Raw genomic sequence first — 22,035 nt, 5'->3', positions numbered from 1 at the left:
CCAGGTACATGCAAAGGTGAGCCAGTATCTCACTATACTCAGTAACATTCCACAGGACCAGTCAACTGACATGGTGTAAAACCTTGAGTCCATCTGAGGCCAAGTTTTTGTCTCCTACCGTAAGTCATGGCTGCCACAAAACCAGAGCGAGCAATCGGAGGCAAGACAGAAACAGATGGATGAATCCTCTTATGTCCTTAAGATAAGCAGCATTCACACAGTCTTGCCTGAATACTATCCTCCACTTATTTGATGTGCAGCAGACAGCTGAAAGGACCTTAGAAATGGCTAGCCAAAAACTTCATTTGATAAATGGAGAATCTGATGTCCTCAAATATTGAAGCACCTTTTATAAATGTGCATGGTAAGTCATTGATAACTGACACAGGGATATCTGATAGGACATTGCTCCCTAATTCAATCTTACATTTACTCTCTCATGCTCTTTTTGTTAACTTCCAATATTCTAATGTACTTCTATTCTGATAGAACTCAGGTAGGAAACAAATGGCAATCTCCAAATTGTTTGATAGAAACTTGAGTTAAAAGAGAGTATTACCAATACGTTCTTTGCAGAGATGAGAGCAGTCTGAAGGAATCCACAAGAAATACTTAACAATTGCAGGAGAGATCACCAAAGACAGTCTGAAGCAGCCAAAAGGAGAAGAGGACTCCAGAAAATAAAATGTCTGAAGCCAGGGGGAAAGCTTTTAGCCTTAGAAGAAAGATCTCAGGGGCAGCGTGCCAGAGCGCAGTTCCTTCAGCAAGGGAGGAAGAGAACAAGGTAGGTGTACGCTAAAATTCTCTCCTTGCAGTTCCTGCCAATAGTTCCCATGGCTGAACACAAACGATGCCAGCAGGTGGGGCGGGTCCCTGAGCAGTCAGGGAGGGAGCCTTACAGGCAGCTGGGTTCTGAGAACAAGCAGCCCAGGCTCAACGCTAAAAGGCATGCCATCTTCATAAACTGCTATTGCATGCGCAACTTATTTCCAAGCATCAGGACACAGAGTACTAAATAAAACAGGTGAAACTCTTTGCTGGAACTTTTTAAAAAGATTTATTTGTTTTTATTGGAAAATCAGATATACAGAAAGAAGGAGAGACAGAAAGTTTTGTCTGCTGATTCATCCCGAACAGTTGGAGGCAAAACCAGGAGCTTCTTCTGCATCTCCCACATGGCTTCAGGGTCCCAAGGCTTTGGGCTGTCCTCTACTACTTTCCCAGGCCACAGGCAGGGAACTGGTGGAAAGCGTGGCCACTGAGATACAAACCGGCACCCATATGGGATCCCTTCCCGTGAAACGCAAGGACTTTTGCCACTAGGCTACCATGCTGGGCCCTGCTGGAGGTTTTATTCTATAGGCGGATGCAGTCCACAAGCAACCCAAACAGGCAAAACTTTTATGGTAATTTGGCAACACATGCCAGGAATATTCAAAGAAAAATACAATGGAGAAGGAATAGGAAATGCCAGGGTGTCAGAGTGAGAAAAACTGTAACGCTCCCAGATAAAAGAGGCCATGGGAAGCTCTGCAAAAAGGCAGTGTTGGCCCCAGGACACGGATGATGAACTGGAGTCAGCAACATAGCTACTTGTAAAATATGCCTGGCAAGATCAAGGCTGTAGCTGCCACATTCGAGGAACAGCAGGGGGCCGGAGCACTTGCTGTGGCATGTCCACGTGGAGATCAGAAGGAGAGTGGACAGAGCAGTAACAGGGCAGAGGAAGCACATCTGTGGGACCTGTAGCCCAGCAGGAGATGATATGACTTGCTCTTACTGCTGCGTTTGGAATAAGCTGAAGATTGCAAGTGTTGATCTGAGAAAACTTTTATAAATTATGCAATATGTTTTTCCAGGAACATGAGAATTTTGTCTTCTATGTAAATATCATGAGGGAAAAAAAAAGAAAATTGGGCATTTTAAAAACCAGTAAAGTGAAGTGAGTAAAGAATCTGCCTGGATTCACCTGCTGTGAGGTCCCCATGAAGGGACATAAGTGTCTACATGAGATAGTCCTGGCTGATGTCAAAAGATACAGGTGTGACGAGGAACCTGAGCTACCTGCAAGCATTTGCACCAAACCCATTTGCACCTACTTCTAGACATTTGTCTTAATTTTAATAGGAAGGTAAAAAAAAGAAAGACCCAGTTTACCACATAAGTGAGTGCCCTTGAGCCTTTGGAAGATGAAATAATTAAGAAGATAAGGTAGGAAGACACATGTGTAGATGACAGACTTTTTTCTTCCCAAGGTGGTGATTGTATCACACTCTCTCCACTATAATTTATGCAAATATTCACCAAAAAATTTGTAGATCACTAATTGTAGAATAGCGTCTCCATTTGATTTAGTCAATTTTCCCATGTGAGAATAGTTCTAATGGGTACATGGTCTAAGGAAATTAACACAATGATCTTCTAAGTGATTTCCTATGTAGCAAGTATTATTTTTTAAATAAATGTCAGGAGCAAAATCACAACTTCATGTTTAAATCTCTGACTGTAGCCCACTAAGCCACAGTGCCAGGTTTTCTGGAATCAAAACACATGCAAGATATAGGAAAGCTTCAGTAACAGCCAATTCCACTCAACTGCAGAGAGAGTCACGTGGCTTCAGTAACAGACAACTCCGCTGCAGAGAGAAAGAGCCACGTGGCTTCAGGAACAGCCAATTCCACTGCAGAGAGAAGGAGCCACGCAGCTGGCTGTTCCCATGGGACAAGGGCAGCTTGGCTGAGTTTGGAGCAGGATGTGTGGAACAGGTGCTGTGCTGCTTCCAGAGTCACCAGATGCAGGCTCGTGGGAGGCATCCTCCGAGAGCCAGCCAACCAGCCAGCCTCTAACCACTGTTCTGTATCACATGTCATTCCTTTTTAAGGGAATCTCTGCAAGTTGCCAGAAAATTTCATCCAGAACTCAATTTTATAATTACACTGAAACTTTAGTTACATTTACTTTTTTATGCCTTGACATTTATAGAGCAGCATCTTTTTAAAGCTTTTTTTTGGGTGAGAAATATTTAGAGAATACACTCACGTTAGGTGATTGGAGGTTAATTCTTCTACAGCATTTTTCTTCTTCAATGTCTTGAAATCCATAAAAGAAAAACATCACAGATAACATCTGAACCTCTTCACTATTTGCAATTTTAATATGACATTTCTTCAAGTGACTTTCCTCAAATAAAAACTAAAAAAAAAATAATAATAATAAAGAAGCATGTTTTTCATGTGTCCTGGAGCTCTCTGTCAACATTTCAAACATGTGGCTAAGTTGAGGCCCAGGCAGATAGAAAACCACTCTGGGAGCTTTCAAATATAAGAAGACATGTTCCTATTATGATATTCTGGAAGTTAGGTCCTCTGTGGATAGCCAAGGAATAGCGTCCATGTCAAGAATCAGGCTCAGCAACTTGGAGAATTGTCTGATCTTGCCACACAAAGAGGACCAGAGAGAAGCACCAGCTGAAGGAGGTTGGACTAGGCCTTGCTCTGGCCTGGTGTATCCACATCTACGTGCCAGGCAGAGGCACCCTCACTGCCTTCAGATCAAACTGTCAAGATTAATGCTACTGCAAGTCTCAGAATTAACAATTAAGGGGGTATTTCGAAAAAATCAGGGAAAATGAAAGATCATTGTGTCTTGGTGTGAGCTATGTGTCTTTTTCTCAATGTGCAGTTTCCATAAAGATCTGCTGTGGATAGCTGATGATGTTGTATTTACCCAAATCTGGGAGACGGACAGTCCTTTTAGAGGTTAGAGTTAATCTATGCTACTGAACACATCATTTCAGTACTGGGCCCTTACCGCTGATTCAGTTCCATATTGGCATCGCAATTGTGTTTGTTTACGAAGTTATTGAACTTCATTCTTTACTTGTACTTAAATACAGGATGACTTGACAAAAGCATCTATCATGACTCCTACAGAAGCCTCAAATTGCACTGAACAATCAATGATCAGTTTCCCAAGGGAATGAAATCAAATTGAAGGTAATTTCTTATCTTACAGAAGGATCCAATGGCATTCTTACTTGTTTCCTTATGTTTGACATTATCTGGAACGACTTTTCATGCCTGCGAAGGTTTTCCATGTTTGGTAGTTCTCTCTGGTTCAACTGCAACATAAAACATACTTACTTTTAATTGACAGGGAAATTTGATAGCTGACAAATCCTTGGCCCTATCACAATGATTGCTCCCTGCGCATGTGCAAACCACATCTGCCAAGTTTAGTTGTGTTCATTTTATTTTCATAACAGCAGCTATCACCATCCAGGCATTTCAAGAAGACTCAGCAGGGTGGCACTGCCCACCACTCATTCAATACCCGGAGGTCTCCAGGCCTCTGGGGCATGGTCGTCCTGCCCGTTTTTATGCTTGCATCTTGGGCTGACATCAGCCATGACTCATCCATGATAGTGAGGTGCTTCGAACAAACTCTGTTTTGGCACACACACTCATTTTGCACATGGGGGTACCAAGACATGGTCTGTGTCCCTCAGTTGTGTCTATCTGGAACCTCCCCAATCTCTCTCACCAGGTCTTATCTGACTTTTCACATCTAGAGAACAAAATTGTTACATCAGAACTGATCTGACATTGTTATGCATGTGTCAGGAAGGTTTTGAGTAAACTTTGAGCAGCCATGTTTATAATATACAGTAATATCAAATTGATTACAGAAGAATAAAGTCACAAGTTCTATCCTACTCTCAAAAACATCAACATTTGAGTGTAAATTATATTCAGGCAATTTAAACTCTCCCATTGAAGTGTTTAATTATGGAGCCCGCCGCAATGGCTCAAAGGCTGAATCCTCACCGTGCAAACGCCAGGATTCCAGATGGGTGACAGTTCATGTTCCTGTTGCTCCCTTCCCTTCCAAGTCCCTGTCTGTGGCCTGGGAGAGCAGTAAAGTATGGTGCAAAGTCTTGGGACTGTGTAACCATGTGGGACATCTGAAAGAAGCTTCCGACTCCAGGCTTCAAATCAGCTCTGGATGTTGTGGCCACTTGGGGAGTGAAACAGCAGATAGAGGATCTCTCTGCCTCTCCTCTCTGTAAATCTGATCTGCCTTTCTAACAAAAAACAAATACATCTTTTAGAAAATGAAAAGAATATATTTAATTATGAAATTTTTGCAAACCTATTTCTATAACTAAAGAGAACCTGAATAATCCTGTTATAAAGGACCACTGTATCTCTCTGTGTATTTCTTATTATCTCTCTCCGTATTTAGTATTTGTTTACTCTTCCCTATTTACTTACTCTTCCCTATTTGAAAGAGAGACATTTTCCATTTACCATTTCAGATCCCAAATGCCCCCCCAGTCAGGGTTAGGGTAAGCTAAAACTAAGAGCCAAGAATTCAATCCGGATCTCTGAAATGGGTGGCAGGGCCCCTTGTGCCGAGCCGCTGGTGGAGGGCACGTCATCGGGGGCAGGATCCCACGTGGAGGTGGCGTGAACTCTGCTGTGCACTGCAAGTACCCCTCTTGGACACTCAGTCATCCCTGGAACACTGCTTAACGACCTTCTAACATTACTAACGCTTCTGTAACGATTAATAATCAGACATTGCATCAACACTAATATGTTGATTTTTTTCTGAAATATGATTATTTTCTCTTTTAACTGACACAACATAATCAATTTTAACGATATACCAGGTAATGTTTCGGTGCATGCATGCACACACCTGCCTAACTAGCCTTAAACACCTCTCTCCACTAGCACTTGTCATTTCCTAAAATAATACATGGAGAAGTTTCTCATTGTGACAAAGATTACATTTTGTGATTTTTTTTCCCATGATCCATCTAATGCTTGATAAGAATTCTGCATTTAATTCAAAATCTTATGCATCTTATATTCGCAAAGCTCTGATCCTTTCCAAGTGAGATTGGATTATTGGTAAGCGTATTTGCTCGCTTTTTTTGTAAGAGGATTTTTGATTCTTGTTACCCCTGCCCGTGACACATTGCGTACCATTTCCTGTGAAAGGATTAGAAGGTTCCATTCATTGCTGCCACCATCACCCATAGGCTCAGCCTGTACCAAATTTATATTGAAAACTATTTCCCCTGGGCCATGTGCCTCTGGTCAATAAAATGTGAGTGGGATTGACGCTTAGCACTTCTGACATTAGCTTCTTTACTGGTAAGCTAAGCAGACTAGGTGTCGCCCTTTTCTTGTGGAAAATCCAATCTATTGAACACTAAGCACATAAAGAATCACACGGAGATTCTTCCATCATTAGTTCCCCTCTTGCCAAGTGCGTTCCGATATGGTCTGGGAAGAAGAAACCACGGAACAACACGTACGCCAACCTGTGAAAATGTGCACGCTAACCCAGCTCCGAGCATTTCCCCTTGTAAGCCACTCACGATTTTGACCTTGTTTTTCTTGATAGTACAGACTATAAAAGATGACCAATAAGCCTCTATCTGTTTATACTGAGTGTTGGGAAATGTTGTCAATTTGTGTACAAAAGGTCTATTAGATTCAGATACAAATCAACATATAAAATCAAATATATGACCTCATGTCATATAAATGTATATTTGAGGTTATTTTGAGAGCCACATGGGAAAATAGAATTAAAGGCAATTAACCTTAAGATTTATCCTATATTCCCAAAGTTGAATTTCTTGCAAGGGAGATGAATCCAAAGAAGCAGCCATGTCTTAAACTGGCATCCATGTGGGATGCTGGCTTCACACAACAAGGTTTCATCTGAAAAGCCGAAATGCAGGCCCACGTGTTCATTGCTATGCGCCATACTCTTTATTTAGGAGTACATTAAATCTTTTTCTACACTGTAAATTTACAATGTTATTTCAGAAATACCAAATAAATATTAAGTTGAGAAAAGCATTATCTTTGTTGCAACACTTTGGCATCGAAGCATAGTTTTTTCTGAATCTTCATTTCCCATGAATGTTTGAAGATCGAAATATGCACTGTCTTCACAGATTTTTTTTTTCTTTTGCATCAAAATTAACTTACTTTTTAATTTGATTATGATACACTTTTTGAAGCATCCTCATACATGGTACACATATATGCTGTATGCATACCCATGAATTTTGTCTGTTTCTACATCTAAACATCTGTCTAGCTCCATCTGTCAGCTTATTCGTCTTATAGGTTTTTCAACTGATGGTATCAATTTAAGACAATGTTGTTGACTACACAAACTTCCCTTAGCAGTGAATTTTTAGTGCTTCCTATTTTCTGCGTATATTCGCATCCATATTTCTGTGAACACAGACACACTTACTATATCAGGTAGAAGCTGTGTCAGTCTCTGTAGATGCCATATAGTCTAGCTCTTCAGTATGCAACACACATATAATTTATACACAATCCATGCACATGAGTTACTATACAGTTTTAATATTCAAATCAAGAAGCAACATTTCAGATAGACTGAATTGTACACAAGACAAGCATTTCACAAAATATTCTTAGATTATGGGTAAGGAAGCTAATGTCCTTAAATTGACACTGCTGTTGAAAGGTGATAATGGTGCGAATTTAAGCTACAAGTCCCGAATCCACGTGATGTCCTAGCCACCCTCCCATCAGCAGCACTCAATGAATCCTACGGGGCCACATCAGAAACTTCCAACCACATTGGCCCGCACCTGCTGCCTAGCAGCTACAGTATCAAAACTAGTGTGAGCATCCCTGTAAACAAGTAGCTTCATTCCACTGATGCAAAGAGAACACTGCAGGAATTCAGTGCATACAGCCTTACAGGATAGTAACTGAATGTGTGAGGCTGCTGATGTCAGATTAATGCTGTGTCTTTAATCAACCTGGATTTCTAAGCAAAAATTCACAAAGCCTTCAGAACTACAGTGCTTGCCATGTAGGAAATAGAAGCAGTTTTAACAAGACCCTGAGGGTGGAACAATTATTAGAATTCTTTCATTTTTCATAGGATTATTGAGTATCTACTTCTTGCCAGGTTCTTAGGGAATGAAAAATGTGACAGAATTAGTGTGCTTAATAGCACTTTAGAATTATTACCACTACAACGTTCAAGTGTGCTTCTTACTTGCTGGTTGTACAAAACGTCACTACATAAAGCCTGTTTTTTTCTTCTCAATGACAAGGGAGAATTAAGTATGTGAACAAGAATAAAGGTTTTAAATGCATGGAACTCCAAAGGAGTTTAATCAGAGTCTCTAGAACAGGATCTTCGAAATGACATCGTGATACTTTACAGTCATTTCTGCGTAAATACTTTCTCGCATAGGCCAATGTCTTTCTAGAACATCGACAACTTGCAGCGAAGTTATCTTTCTGTCCTGCTTTATTTGTTAACAGGGACTCGTTATTTTGCATTCACTTTGCATACAAGTAGATTTCAAAATAGAAGGAATGACACAGGAAAAAGAAGATATGCTTTTTATTTCCACTAAAGGGTAGGAAAAATGAGTCCTTGGGGAAAGAAATGATCATTTTTCACAGTATTGTATATTACTAGCTCAAATCTTAGTTATCTTCTGTATCAGTGAGATAGTTTTGCATGAAAGTATTCTCCTAACCAAATAGCACATTCATAAATCTCACTTGGAATTATTGAGTCTTCATCACCATGATATGGCCATCATGCTTATCATTTATCATTCTATATTAGGTCCATAAAACTCAATGCCTATACACTTATCCTTGGGGACCTGGAAAATTTCTTCAGGAACTCTGGCTCGATTGTTTGAAATGACTTTTAATCTAAGTCTCCTTTATTCCCATAAAACCTAAGCTGATTCGCTGCCCCTCAGAAACCAGACTATAAAAGCCATCCATCACCATGTATCTAATTAAGAAACTAAGTTAAGAGGTGTTTGAACAAGATATTCCACAATCTCAGGGGAGCAGACAATTGAATTGGTATTTCAGACATATCAAATTAGTTAATGATTTGGGAATCTTTATTCTGTGAGAGTATGTAAATTAAAAAAGAATAATGAAATTCATTAAAGCTCCCTGTCAGGAGGACGGGTACCGTGTGCACCATGGCATGTAATTATAGGCACCTGGCTCGTTCTGATAGGATGGGCAGTGAGGAAAACAAAAATTCTGCGTGGACAGAAGTGTTTTTATATTGAACTCAGATAATTACAATTATTTTTCTTTATATTTGGTGTTTCTCATAATTGACAAATCCATATTTGGTACTGGGGCTTGTTTTTCATTTTGACTTCACCATGTGAACTTGTAAGATAAATGTCAAGCCATTCAAAATGACAATGGATATTGGATTGTGTCTGGAAATTTAACAAACTATTTTATTTATTCTGTCAGCCTATTTTGATGCTGAAAGAGACAGAAGAATAAAACTATATTGCTTTTTCCAAAAACATAGGATGAACAGAATTTTAATTCTTACTCAACAGAGGGCCCCTCTGGAGTGCTCAGAATGTAGACAAACTCTTTGCTCACATTCCAAAGTTATACACAAGCTTCTCAGAAGTGCCAAAAATAAAAATGGGAGGCGGTGACATTACTGTATTAAATAAAATAAAAACAATAATTTCCCCCATTTTTGTTCATTTCTGTTTTTCCCATCAAAAATACCTGCTTTTACATAACATTTGTAAAGTTTGAATCTTGGAGTCTTTTAAAAAGAGGGATTCTTACAGAATAAAACTAATATTTTTTCTTAGATTTCCATTAAAAAAAAAAAAGCCAACTACGTGAAACAGGGACGCCGCAGAGTACGCCAATCCCCAACCCCGTTTGTTCTTGTGGCTAAGAAAGTGTGTCAGCACCTGGGGTCCAGCTCCGGCCCTCCCTCTGTTGTAGCTTCCTGCAAACGGCCAGGCTGGAGGGAGCAGTGAGCCACTGTCAGTGTGAGCTGTCTCCCACAGGAGACGCCCGGACCGGACTAGAGACTCCAGCTTTCAGTCTGATCCAGCTCTGGTTGTTTCAGGCATTCAGGAAGTAAACCACGAGGAGGAGTGGTCTCTCTCTCTCTCCCTCCCCCACCCCAGCCATGCTTCTTCCCCTCCCACAGAAACAAAGTCTTATTTTTTTTAAATCACCCAGGAATATCTCATCCATTCTGTCTCCTTGATATTCCCTTTAATTCAGAGGATTCTATGAAAAATGTTTATTAGATGAGTGTTTACTTTAGTTCTTAACCACAAATGCACAGAAAAGCAATCTTTTTCTAACTAGCACTTATCATATGCAAGAAGTGAAAGGATTTTGACTGATACCAGAGAGCACAAATCAGGTTGAGACAAGAGCAGCTCAAGCACACCCTTGACTCAACAGGATTCTCATTAAGATGGTGAGTTCTCCGACTAACAGCCTCCAAGACCAGCTGGAACAGGAGCGTTTTAGCCAAACGATACAGTTCAGAAGTAGGAAACATTGAAGGCATCAAGGACGAAAATGGAATACACACCAGCTTTCTCAACTGAGCACCTGAAGTTTGATATTAATTCCATTCTGTAATGATTATCTTTTAGCAAGAATTCAAGTATTTTGTATTCTTTTCTCATAAAAATCAAACAGAAAATCAGTTCCTGTAACATTTATATGAGATATGGGCCTGGCGTGATGCTCAGGGGCTTAATCTTTGACTTGCAAGCAGCGGAATCCCATATGGATGCTGGTCCATGTCGTCCACTTCCCATCCAGCCTAGTGGAGGATGGCCTGATGCCTTGGGAGACACAGAAGAAGCTCTTGGTTCCTGGTTTCAGATGTGCTTGGCTTCAGTTGTTGCAACAACTTAGGGAGTGTTCTTTCCAACTCCTCTTCCCATTAAAATTTGCCTTTCCAATAAAGATAAATAATCTTAATAGAAAAACAACAGTGGCTGTCAAAATCCCAATATTAAAAAAAAAAAAGATTTACACAAAATATGAACTTTCCAAAAATAAGAAAACTGGTTTTTGTAGATGGTGAATCTCATTTTCCACTCCTACAGGTGGGCACCCCCGTCCCGCTCAGGGAAGAGCTCCTCCTACAGGTGGGCACCCCCCTCCCGCTCAGGGAAGAGACCCTCCTACAGGTGGGCACCCCCTCCCGCTCAGGGAAGAGACCTTCAGTTCTCCCTTATACTCCTTATCAGTTGACTGCCAACGCGCATACTCCTCTACCTGGTCACCATCCTTTCCAGTGGTCCTTGTGCCTGTTTCCAGGTGAACTTGAGCTCGTGGGTCCCTGCTGCTCTGCAGAAGTGCAGTAGCATCGTGCCTGTAGCTTTGTCCTTTTTTGCTCAATTACTTTGAATATTCTGAGTCTTTTATAGTTCCATGTAAATTTTAGAATATTTTTAGACAATCTGAATTTTATTTCAGAAAAGTTTCAAATTTGCAAAGTGAACTTTGAAAGAGAGCAAGAGGGAGAGTTCTGGTGTAGCCCTCACCCAGTTCTGCTATTAAATTCTCACATCAGTCTCTTTGTCACAATTAATGAACACATACAACTTCCCCTATTTTTAAATTTAAATCCTTTCTATGTCTGTCACCCATCCTGGCCTCTAGTAACCAACAGTCTGTGTTTAGATTGATTTGCTTTTTCAATAAATGTAATTCCCATATGTAAGAGGAATTTTTTTGTGGGAAGCTTTCTACTTTTATATTGGTGGGAATTATGTTGAATCTATGGATTGCTTCGGGTGCAATGGATGACAAGCTGCCTTTAATAATGCCGGCTAGTAAAGGCATCATTTATAGGAAGTTAATTTTCTTCAATCTGTGCAGAGGTTAAGCTATAGCTAACATCAAATGCAAAAGCAATTACAGAGGTAAAAACATGAAATTTTAGGTTTCCAGTTCCTAGTATGTAGTGAAAATTACGTCATACAAACTGCAAGATCAATAGGTAAGTATGTGGGTATAAGCATTTACAGTGGAAGCAAGTATATTGTGAAGTGACGATGCATTGCAGCATTCATTTCTACTTCTTAGTAAAGATGGAAATTCAAGTGTTCTGCTCAGTAAATCCTGACAACATGATGGTGAGCTTTGTACCAATGTCTAAACCTACCATGTCATGACAAGCTTAAATAAAAGAATGATGACTTCTGACTGTTAATGAAGGCCTATACTCTTGTTACAACACAGGGGGGCACATGAAGGAGAAGGTGGAAGGGGAAATCAATGAGCCAAACAAGCTGTATCATGAAAAAATGTTTATATATTTTTAAAATTACATCATTGTATAGCTTCTAACATATCACTCCTAAAACTGCAATGCCATAATGTGAGTATTAAAGTTATGCTTCAGTTGCATTTGGTCTCATTTGCTTTTGACCCTACTCCAGGGTCCCTGGTGTTGGTGTTCCAAGCCAATAAAGGCAATGCCATTCCCCTACCCCGAAGGACACTGGAAAACATCACATCAACAACACTGATCTGAATCAGTGAACACTTGGACTTCTTCAGTCCAGGAATATCCACACTATTCTAAATAACCTCAAGGAAATGCAAGCTAACTTAGAAATAAGTTCCCATGATTTAGAAGGAAAATCTGTTACCTTCTAGAAATGTGCAAAAAAGTTAATAGCTACAGATTACCTTCACAGGTGGCAAGCTAAGAAATAAACGAAGTCAGAGACAGAAGCAGGTCTCACAGTGAACTTGCACCTCTTTCTCACACCTGAAAATTAGGGTCTCAACTATGTGAACCATTCTTTTTTGTGTAAGGGAATTTAATTTTTTTCCTTTGACATGAAATCGTCACCATGAAGACTGAGACATCACAAACCAAAGGTAAGAGTGAAGCACTAAAGCTCTTTATTTAATCCTATCAAACCACCTGTGAGCACATTCTAAGCCTACGGAATCTCCTACCATCGCAATCATTGTCGTACAATCTTGGCCGCACAGGACATGTGCTAAGGTCTGTGTGATTTTAAACTTCAGCATGGATACGTATAGTAATTGCCATTCTAGCTTAAAATAGGGTTGTAATTCATCTGGAAAGCTATATATCATGACATTTGTGTTGCTCTTTGAGGTAGCAAACGGAGTAGGGGTGGTTCTACAGAGGGAGTCCCTCTCGCTATCCGTGCAGTCCCACAGGTCGAAGCAGCATGCTTGCTCCAGGGCATGAGGAAGTACAGACGTGAGCTGGTTCTGCCTTCGATCACCTTCGTAGAGACATGTGGATCTGATTCACACATCTGGTTGAATAGATTCATATCAATATCAACCATTTTCCACGGAGATTCACATTAAGTCCCATGTGAACTGTCATTCAGAAATTATGTATTTATTATCAGAAATAAGTGGAGAAGCACAAGTTTGACAAGTTCTCCATGGATCTCTTTAATTCTAAGTCATATGTCCCATGGACTTATCAAGTATAAATGAGTCATACAGAACACTTCACATTCATTTTACATGTGTTTAAAGATGTGGTGTGAGGTTGCTATCTGAGATGTGGTGTGAGGGCTTCAGTTGGCCAAGGCCTCAGGTCCACACCTCTACCCCTGGCCTACATGTGCAAGAACCATGAGCCACTCCTTCCTTCCTATCAGGAATTCCTATTCCTGCTCCTCTCAGAGTGGTGGAATGAAAGTTACATCAAGTAGGCAGAATTATTCAAGTCCTCCTGAGGCCACCAAAGTTGCCCTCAACCTCCTGTTGCTACACTGCAGGAGTATGGGAACACCAACATCCCAGCCCCCAGCCTGCTCATGCTGCTCCTGAGCTCAAGCTACCAAGCAGCTCCCTCCTGTCCCAGGCTGAAAGTAATGAATAATTTATACCTCTCATCTCTTTGTACTGGGAGTTAGGAGATTACCCCTCTTGTCCTATCAATGAGAAGAGCCCCCTTAGCCCTGGGATGAATAGTAAGTCTTCAGAACCAAAGATTCAGAATGTAAGAATGTTAGTTATCATTCAATCCATGAGGCTGTTTCCTAAACACTTTAAAAATCACTGGCATGACATTGCTGCTGTTAGTACATAGATATGAGATTTTATTGTCTGTGCAAACCACTACTTAGACTTTTTCAGTTTTCCAGGACTTTTTGCTTTGTCACTGCACGCACACTCTGTGGCATTGCTATTTTGGAGTATGTGACACTCCAATTATAGAACTGGATCGAAATCTGTGCCTTTCAATCTTTATGACAAGGAAACATCGTTGTTTGGGCTGCATTGATTATTAAACACTTTACATCCAGCGAAATGCGTGTGCTTGTGAACTGCGGGGGATGGTAAACTGATGGCATGCCAGCATCGATGCTTGCCGCCTTGCTCATGCTACCCACGAAAAGTACAAGCACAGGCGTTTACCCTTCAAAGACACTGTTGCCTTCACAGGTGTGAGCAGGTGGTATGCTCTTTTCAAAGAGTACATTATCACCGTGAGATGAAATAATAGGATAAAACATTAAAAAAATTCTTTACTGGATAAGATTAGCAAACAAATGCTGTTGGAGATTGCATTACCCTACACCTCATGCAAAATTGCAGTGGGATTTTTAGGAAGGATCATTTGCAAAAGTAAACCCTAAATTGCTATATTCTGTCTCCAAAGTCGTTTTCATACTAGACTTGACAGTTGAGTGATTGTGTCTTTATTGGAGGGTTGAGAAAGCAGCTGAGATTAGAAGCTCAGCAAGGACATCAACAACACGCTGAACCAAAGGGGTCAGCGGAAACATGGAGCCCCAGAGTCAAACCCAGACAGCCAATCAACTTGGTTCTACCTTCCGGTTAAAGCAATCCACTGTTCAGATCTCAGACTCAACTGTTTTCTCACCTGTGAAGTCATTAGCAATGTCTCCAGGAACTTTTTGCCCAAACTAACCAACATCTTAAAGAAAGAAGGAATACCTGGAAAAACAAAACTCATGGATTCCTTTCACAGTTTCAGAGGAACTGTTAGTACAAACATGAGAAGAATAGTACCTCAATGCTGCTCAATTTTGATTTGGTGATTTAGAAGCCCTAGAAACATAAAGGCAGTATGATACAATGAAACAGCAATATGAATATAGCGTTCTATTAATATTGGAACAAACGCGCTGATTCTCACATTTTACCTTATAGAATGCACCTTTACTGAAAATAATCAAATGCACCTATCTCATGTGGGAAAACAACACAAGGCAAGTGTCTATTTTCTTCTGAAAATACAACACAAAGATTTTGTTCTCCTTTTAAGGTTTTGTCCAAAACAGTTATTTTATTAACATTACCGGCAATTAATTTAGATAATCATACATACATCATGACTTCAAATAATATAAAACCTATCCACTCCATCCCATTTTCAGAATCCTAATATTTTTATACTGGTTTTTGTGTTCTGATTGCAAAAATATTTAAGTAGAGCCTTGACTCCTGCCTGCATAGCCTCAACCACCTCTGTCTAATCTCTCCTTGGGATCACACGATGGCACACATGCTAATTATTCTCTTGTCTTTGATTCTAGGTGCTTAAACAAATATGGTAATCAGCTCTCCTGCTCTCACCTCCAAGATAAAGGTACCAGGGCTTTTAAACAGCAGCCTCACTCAAGTCACAAGAAACAGTTGTTTGATTATAAAGAAATGTGCCTAAGCACTAACCTTAACATAACCAGAGCAGTGTGTGGGCAGAAGTCAGGCCGTGGGTCTGTCCTTCTTAAAATGCTCAGTAAGAAGTTGAGCTCTGGGGTGGAGATTATGATGTGCTGTCCTGGGCAGCTGGGTTCTCCCTGCTGTTCTGTCTCTGTTGCTGCTTTCTCTGCTGTTTGACTATCTTTTTAGTAATAGGTGTGGCAGACTCCACACTCACAAAAGTAGAGACCAATGCCAGAATCCTAGAGCTTGGGAGCTAACGATGTCATGACCTCTTTATGACAATGACCCTAAGACCAAGTAAACAATTGTTGTGAAAGTGACAACTTTCGAAAACAAAGCACAAATAACTACAAGACACATGATGTCATCATGCTTGCCAATAGCTGTTTGCTTGTATAGAGGTCATGGGTTGGTTCCACTGTAGATACACTTCCAGCAACAGGGCGCATACCAACAGTAACAGTCATGACAGTTGTCAGCATTGCCGTCCCATAGACAGGCTGCCCTGAATGTGGAGGGGAAAGCAAAAGTGATTCAGAAATCAAAGCTGTAAGCATCCCAGACATGTGACTGGTGTCATCACTGGAGAAATCTGTGTGCCTTCCATATGTTATAAATAAAGATATAACATGAATCAATGAAAAGGGGAGTTGGGACTCATACTCAGCCACATAAAAATATGCCCCACAGAAGGTGGTACAATTCAGGAGGTCTCTAACAAGAAGTTCAGGTTTAGATTCATAACAGGCCAAGGGACGACTCTGCACCTTTTGTAACACTGCATCTCTTAATATTCACAGCACTGGCTGGGAGTTCACAGCAAACACACCCCCCTGCGCATAGCACCAGTTGAAGTATAAAGAGTTTTGCCCCAGCTGTGTCCCTGCTCATGGACAATAGTGGCAGGCAGCTAAGCAGTTCCATGACAGAGTTACAGTGGCCCCTGGTGTAGCAGTTCCGGATCTGCTGGGTTTTGATCACAGGGAGGCAGCCTGATTGGTTTCATTTTCCCAACACGCAGCTCCTTCAGAGTTCTTCACCACATAATCTGTGTACGTGTGGTCTTCTAGGAGAGTCCCTGTGTGAGGGGTTTTTAAGGATGCTCAACATTGATTTCAAAGGCCGTAACAAATGATAAGCAACCATGTAACAGCAGACAAAATTAATAGTGCTATTCATAAACAGTATGATCCACAAGCCCATAGCTTTCCTCTTTGTTTTCTACGTTTTAGAAATACAGTACTGTGACTCTAATGTGTGCAGTGCTACTGCCTTTGAAGAACATATGCCAAAACAATCCCACGTAAAATACCCCAGCTTGAGCTAAACCTTATTATACTGTTCCAGGATTAAAGTCCTCACGTGGATCAAAGTGTTGTCTCATAACAGGGCAAAAGAATACCATGTTTCTGTTAATCTAAGCCTGTTCAGATCAATGGCTGTGATAGCCTTCAAAAGCTGTCCAGTTTCAGATATGATAGGTAGCTTTGTGTAACCAACCAATTGATCAGTTGGTTACCATGGTGAAGGTATGTGCCAGTTAACCAGAGTGTTTGCAGTCACCAAACAGAGATCAGCAGGACAAAGCTGTTAGTTATACCTGCAATAACATATCTTGACTGTCAGATATGATATCAGCAAGAGATTTGTCTTGAGGTAACCCTGCAATTGCCTCAGATTCAAGAAAAGGTTTTACTGAAAACTCATAGGGATACTGGTGACGCTAGCTTGCATCAGTTGTAAATCCAGGACAGGTGTGCCTTGAGCAAGGTGCTGGCCCCTCCTTGGTTGGATGGTGGAACTTGGCCTCACAGCAGAAGGTGACTGTTCATACAGCCTCCTTCAAGTCGTGTTCTAATCCTTCTCTTCAGAGAAACATCGGAGCAAATCAGACTTCGCTGGTCACACACATCTCACAAAAGCTGCAAGCAGTAAACAACGCATCGTCCTGTCTTTTCAAACCTGGTTTCGACAGGTCAGTGGTTTACACCTACAATTTAGTAAGTACAGCTGGGTCGAGTGCGAATCCTCCACAGGAGGTAGCTCTCCTGACTAGGACCATTCTTTCAAATATAATTACACAGTCCATATTCTCATTCCCCAAGAAGCCCTAGTAGGCTTCCGTTCTGAGATTGGACATCAGTTAACAATCATGCCATTCAATCATCCTGCCTCCTTAGAGATGGAATGGTATATATGGCTTTCAACAAAGCCAGAGCCCATAAAACAGGGCCCTTCATCACTCTCAGCAACTTGTGGTCTTCCATTAGTAGCAACTAGCTTTCTGAGGCATGTCAGATTGCCAACTCATCGGGCTAACTGATAGAAGCAATAAGTAGCAACATGCACAAAAGTGACAAGATGCAATTGGGGAAAAGGTCTGATATGCTATATTTGCTACTTTGTGAGGGACATTGACCATGGCCATTCTGGTAACTACTGGCCACTGGCTGCAATGTTCCTGGGACTACGCAGAACAATTTTTATAGGCATTTAGAGACTCCCATTCAGTTACAGCACACTCTGGACTTTCACTTTATCTTACGTCCTTTTGAGTGTTTTGTGTAATATTACATTGGAGAAGAAAGTGGATTTCTGGGAACTTTTCTAGCCAATGTGGTTCTGTTAGGGTGTAGGCTGCACATTCTGCAATGGGAAAGGGGGCATGTGGCCCATCACATGGTGGATGTTGATTCTCTTCTGGTGTCCCACCTGTCCTGGCCACATGGCTTGGCCCCACAAAGGTCGTGTATAACCATGTAGTCTCTGAACGCCATGCCAACCGTCTAGACAGGCCTCGATAAAGAGACCAGTGTGCATACAAACAACTGAAAGTCAAAGCTCACTGACAGTAACCTAGCCACACTAGGTTACCTAGACACACACTCCGGTGTCTGATTCCTGCCAAGTCGTCTCATCGACTGGCTGGAAAGGCTTTCATTGTCCACTGTGCGGCAATTGGCAAACCCCTTGGTTTTTCCATACAGTACATTCATCTCATGTTACTCCATGCTCCTGGTGCCCAACTGGATGTTTCACTTGAACCGGACTGCTTAAAGGCTGGAACCATTCTTCTGGTTTTAAATTTTGCTGTAATTCTAGCAACATATTATTAGTCTGCCCATCTGGTCTTTGTCTATCCCTGTTACAAGGTGACATCTGGGTTTAAGCAGCCTTACTGCTGCTTTTCCATCCCTCTTTTCTCATGTTGTGGCCTGTACCCCCTTTCAAATACTCACCATCTGAGCCTCTTCCAATTCTGCACCATTATCAATAGTCCCATTGAGAGGCTGTCCTGTGAATGGGGTTAATATTACCACCAAGGGTGGTACAAACAGGACAGAGAGAGCCGTCTTCAGCACCAAAGCCCACATCCCTGCAGTGAAACGTTCCTCAGCTGCCCCTACGCCCCAACATTACAGGTGGTATGGTGCACACCCAACACTCGCAATTTGTTGTATCTCAGTGTACATCTGCCACCTGCTGAGAGATCCAGGTAAATTGCCAGAAACTCTATTACTCTACAGTGTAACAGACTATCTGAAGCCACTGCTGCAAAGATTATAACACTGTCAGTAATTCCAGTCCTCCCATTTCCTATCCACGAACAAAATCCCATCTACATCCACTTCCCATAATCAGAGCATGAAGCAGCAAGGGACTCAGCAAAGGCACACCAAGTGCTCTACCACCTGGCTGTGGGGAGGGGTGTTTGAGCTTCCCCTGATTGCAGAATCCGATTTCCTGGGTAAGCCCGGGCCTTGAATGATACTGTAGACTGTTAAGGTTGTAACTGGAGGAAGCAATCACCAGGGCTGCCTCTTGTGAGGAGCACAGCTTGGAGGGAAGCAACACCTCCTTACAGGGAATAAATAATTTCTTTGACTATTGCACCTCTTTTTACTCCTATAAAATGACACCTGAGTCCATTGTTGGGTCTCAACTTAGTAAATAGAATTAATGTCTGGCTAGAAAGCAGTTAGAAGGACTCACCCTGTGGCTCTGGCCACATGGGCATCCTTCTCCCCTGTTGTCTCAGAGCATCCTATACCCTCTGGATGCACCCAGGCAGACAAGGCCATGTCCACCAAAACCACACACTCATAACCAGCCATGCCTGAATCCCACTCTGGTAGGGCACAAGGCTCCAGCGTGGCCTGAGATGAATCTCTCTGACCATACCGCAAGTAAGCAGCTTGGATCTGTGAAGGTCAAAGAAGAGCATTGGATCCTTTTGCAAGTATATGCCTCTCTATTTGAGGCAGCTGGGTAAGTAGACAGAAGACACATCTGCCTGCTTGCAATGACCCTTGAGCTACAAGTGATCCAATCCCAGCTGTGTTCCCCCTCCTTTGTGTCTTGCAGAAACATACAGACAGTAATGGCACACAAACAGATGAATAACAGAGCTGCCGCAATTCCAGGTTCTAGCAGTTCTGTGTCTGCTAGTTGTTGTGACAATGAGGGAGCCTGGTGAATTCCATTTTCCCTACAAGTGTAGAGGCCTTGGTGCAGGTTTCCCGTATTGCTTGCATAGTTGGTGACAGGAGTGGGAAGAACATCAGGAGGGGCTGTTGACAATCTGGACAGTGGGGTTGGTGGGCACACTGGGACTGCTAAGCAGCTTTAAAAAAGAAAACATTTCATTTTGCAAACACCGCATGTTTCTCAAGAGGTCAGTTTTCTGTTGGGACTGGGATGTGGTTTCCAGAAGGGGAGGTTCAAGTTCATTCTTGTGTATTCCCCACATAGCAATGTGTACCCACTATTCCTAAATCACTCAATTTTGTTTTTGTTGTTAATGAAACATAGTAAAGTGTCTTGCTGTAATTCAGTTCACAGAGCAGACCTAAATGGTATACTGCAAGAGGACCTGGGTAGCACAACTCCAATTACATGGATGGTTACTTGGTTAGGTTGGTTATGAAGATGAAGTGCAGCTTGCATGGGTGCTGGCGTGAGATTAAAGCATGACAGGCAAGGGAAAATAAGTAAGTATAGGCGGTATAATTAGAACAAACTTGTTACCGAAATCAAGGCCATGGAGTGATCAAAAGTGTAAGATCTGTTTGTATACAAGATTAAAATTAAAAAAAATAGTACCTCCATATTTAGATCTCATATGAAGGCATATCATGGGAACCATAAAATTTGTAAAAACCTAAAATACATTTTAAAGCATGCCACAAGAATATCCATATAGCCTCACTACAACATCAAATTAAAGCCACTCCTGCTCCTACCCTACTGAAACGCTCCAGAGTAACCTCACATACTGTGTTACTACGTCTAGCACCATGATAGTTTTTGTTTAACACCACCAAGTCTTTTGATATTACCATAAAGATAATTAAAGAATATTATGAGCCCAGTGTTGTGTGCAGGGTTTAAGCTGCTGTGAGTGATACTGTAATCACATATGGATGATGGTTCAAGTCCTGGCTGCTCCACTTCTAACCCAGCTCCCCTCACAATGCATCTAGCAAAGTGTTAAGAATGTGGCTCAAGTTTGGGAGATCTTGTGAGTTCCAGATGGGCTCTGGGCTCCTGATTTTGACCTGGCTTGGCTCTGTCCTTTGTGACCATTGGGGAGTCAACTAAAAGATTGAAGATTCTCTCTCTTTCTCTCTCTGCCTTTCAAATAAATAATAAAGAAATCACTTTTCTAAAAAAAGAATTTTATACAGCCAACATTGTGGCCTGGTGAAAGCCAGCTGCGATGCTGGCATGAGTTTGTGTCCAGGCTGCTGCACTTCTGACCCAGCACCCTGATGATGGGCTGGGAGAGCAGAGGGTGCCCCACGTCTCTGGTCCCCTGTTACTCACATGGGAGACCTGGATGAAGTCCCTGACTCTTGGCTTTGGCAGAGCCAGCCCTGGCTGTGGAAGCCTTTTGAGGAGTAGACGATTCTTTTTTTTCTCTCTCTCCATCTCTCTCTCTCTCTTTATTCTTCCTCCATACCTCTACTCACCATTCCCTTTTTTCAGTTTCTGTTTTTATCTCTCCCTTTGTGTCTGTGACTCTCACTTTCACAATAAATAAATAAATATTTTTTTAAAAAAAAAAGGGAAAAGAAACTGTTACAAAAAGGCAATGTCCATAAATTTAAAAACACATAGCCAAATTAAGTTCACATGAAGAGGGATGTTCAGTATGAATGGTATTGTCCTAGAAACTGAATCAGTACTTTGAAACTTCCAAAAGACAACGCCAGGCAAAAACAAAATGGTTTCACCAGGAATTTTCTAAACTGTTCAAAGAATACACAATATGGTCTTCTTGGGTGAAACTGTTGTCAGCAATGCCAGTATCATATACGGGTGCCAGTCCATGTCCTATCTGCTCTATTTCTAATCCAGCTAGCTGTGAAAATCAATGCAAGATAGCCCAAGTGTTTGGGCCCTGTTACCCAAGTAGGAGACCTGGATGAAACTCCTAGGCTTTTGGCTTCTGTCTGTCCCAGCCTTGACACTTGTGGCCATC

Source organism: Ochotona curzoniae, unplaced genomic scaffold, assembly GCF_017591425.1.
Source record: "Ochotona curzoniae isolate NIBS_2020 unplaced genomic scaffold, NIBS_Ocur_1.0 contig_430, whole genome shotgun sequence".
Taxonomy (NCBI): Eukaryota; Metazoa; Chordata; class Mammalia; order Lagomorpha; family Ochotonidae; genus Ochotona; species Ochotona curzoniae.
This window is presented reverse-complemented; position numbering follows the sequence as displayed.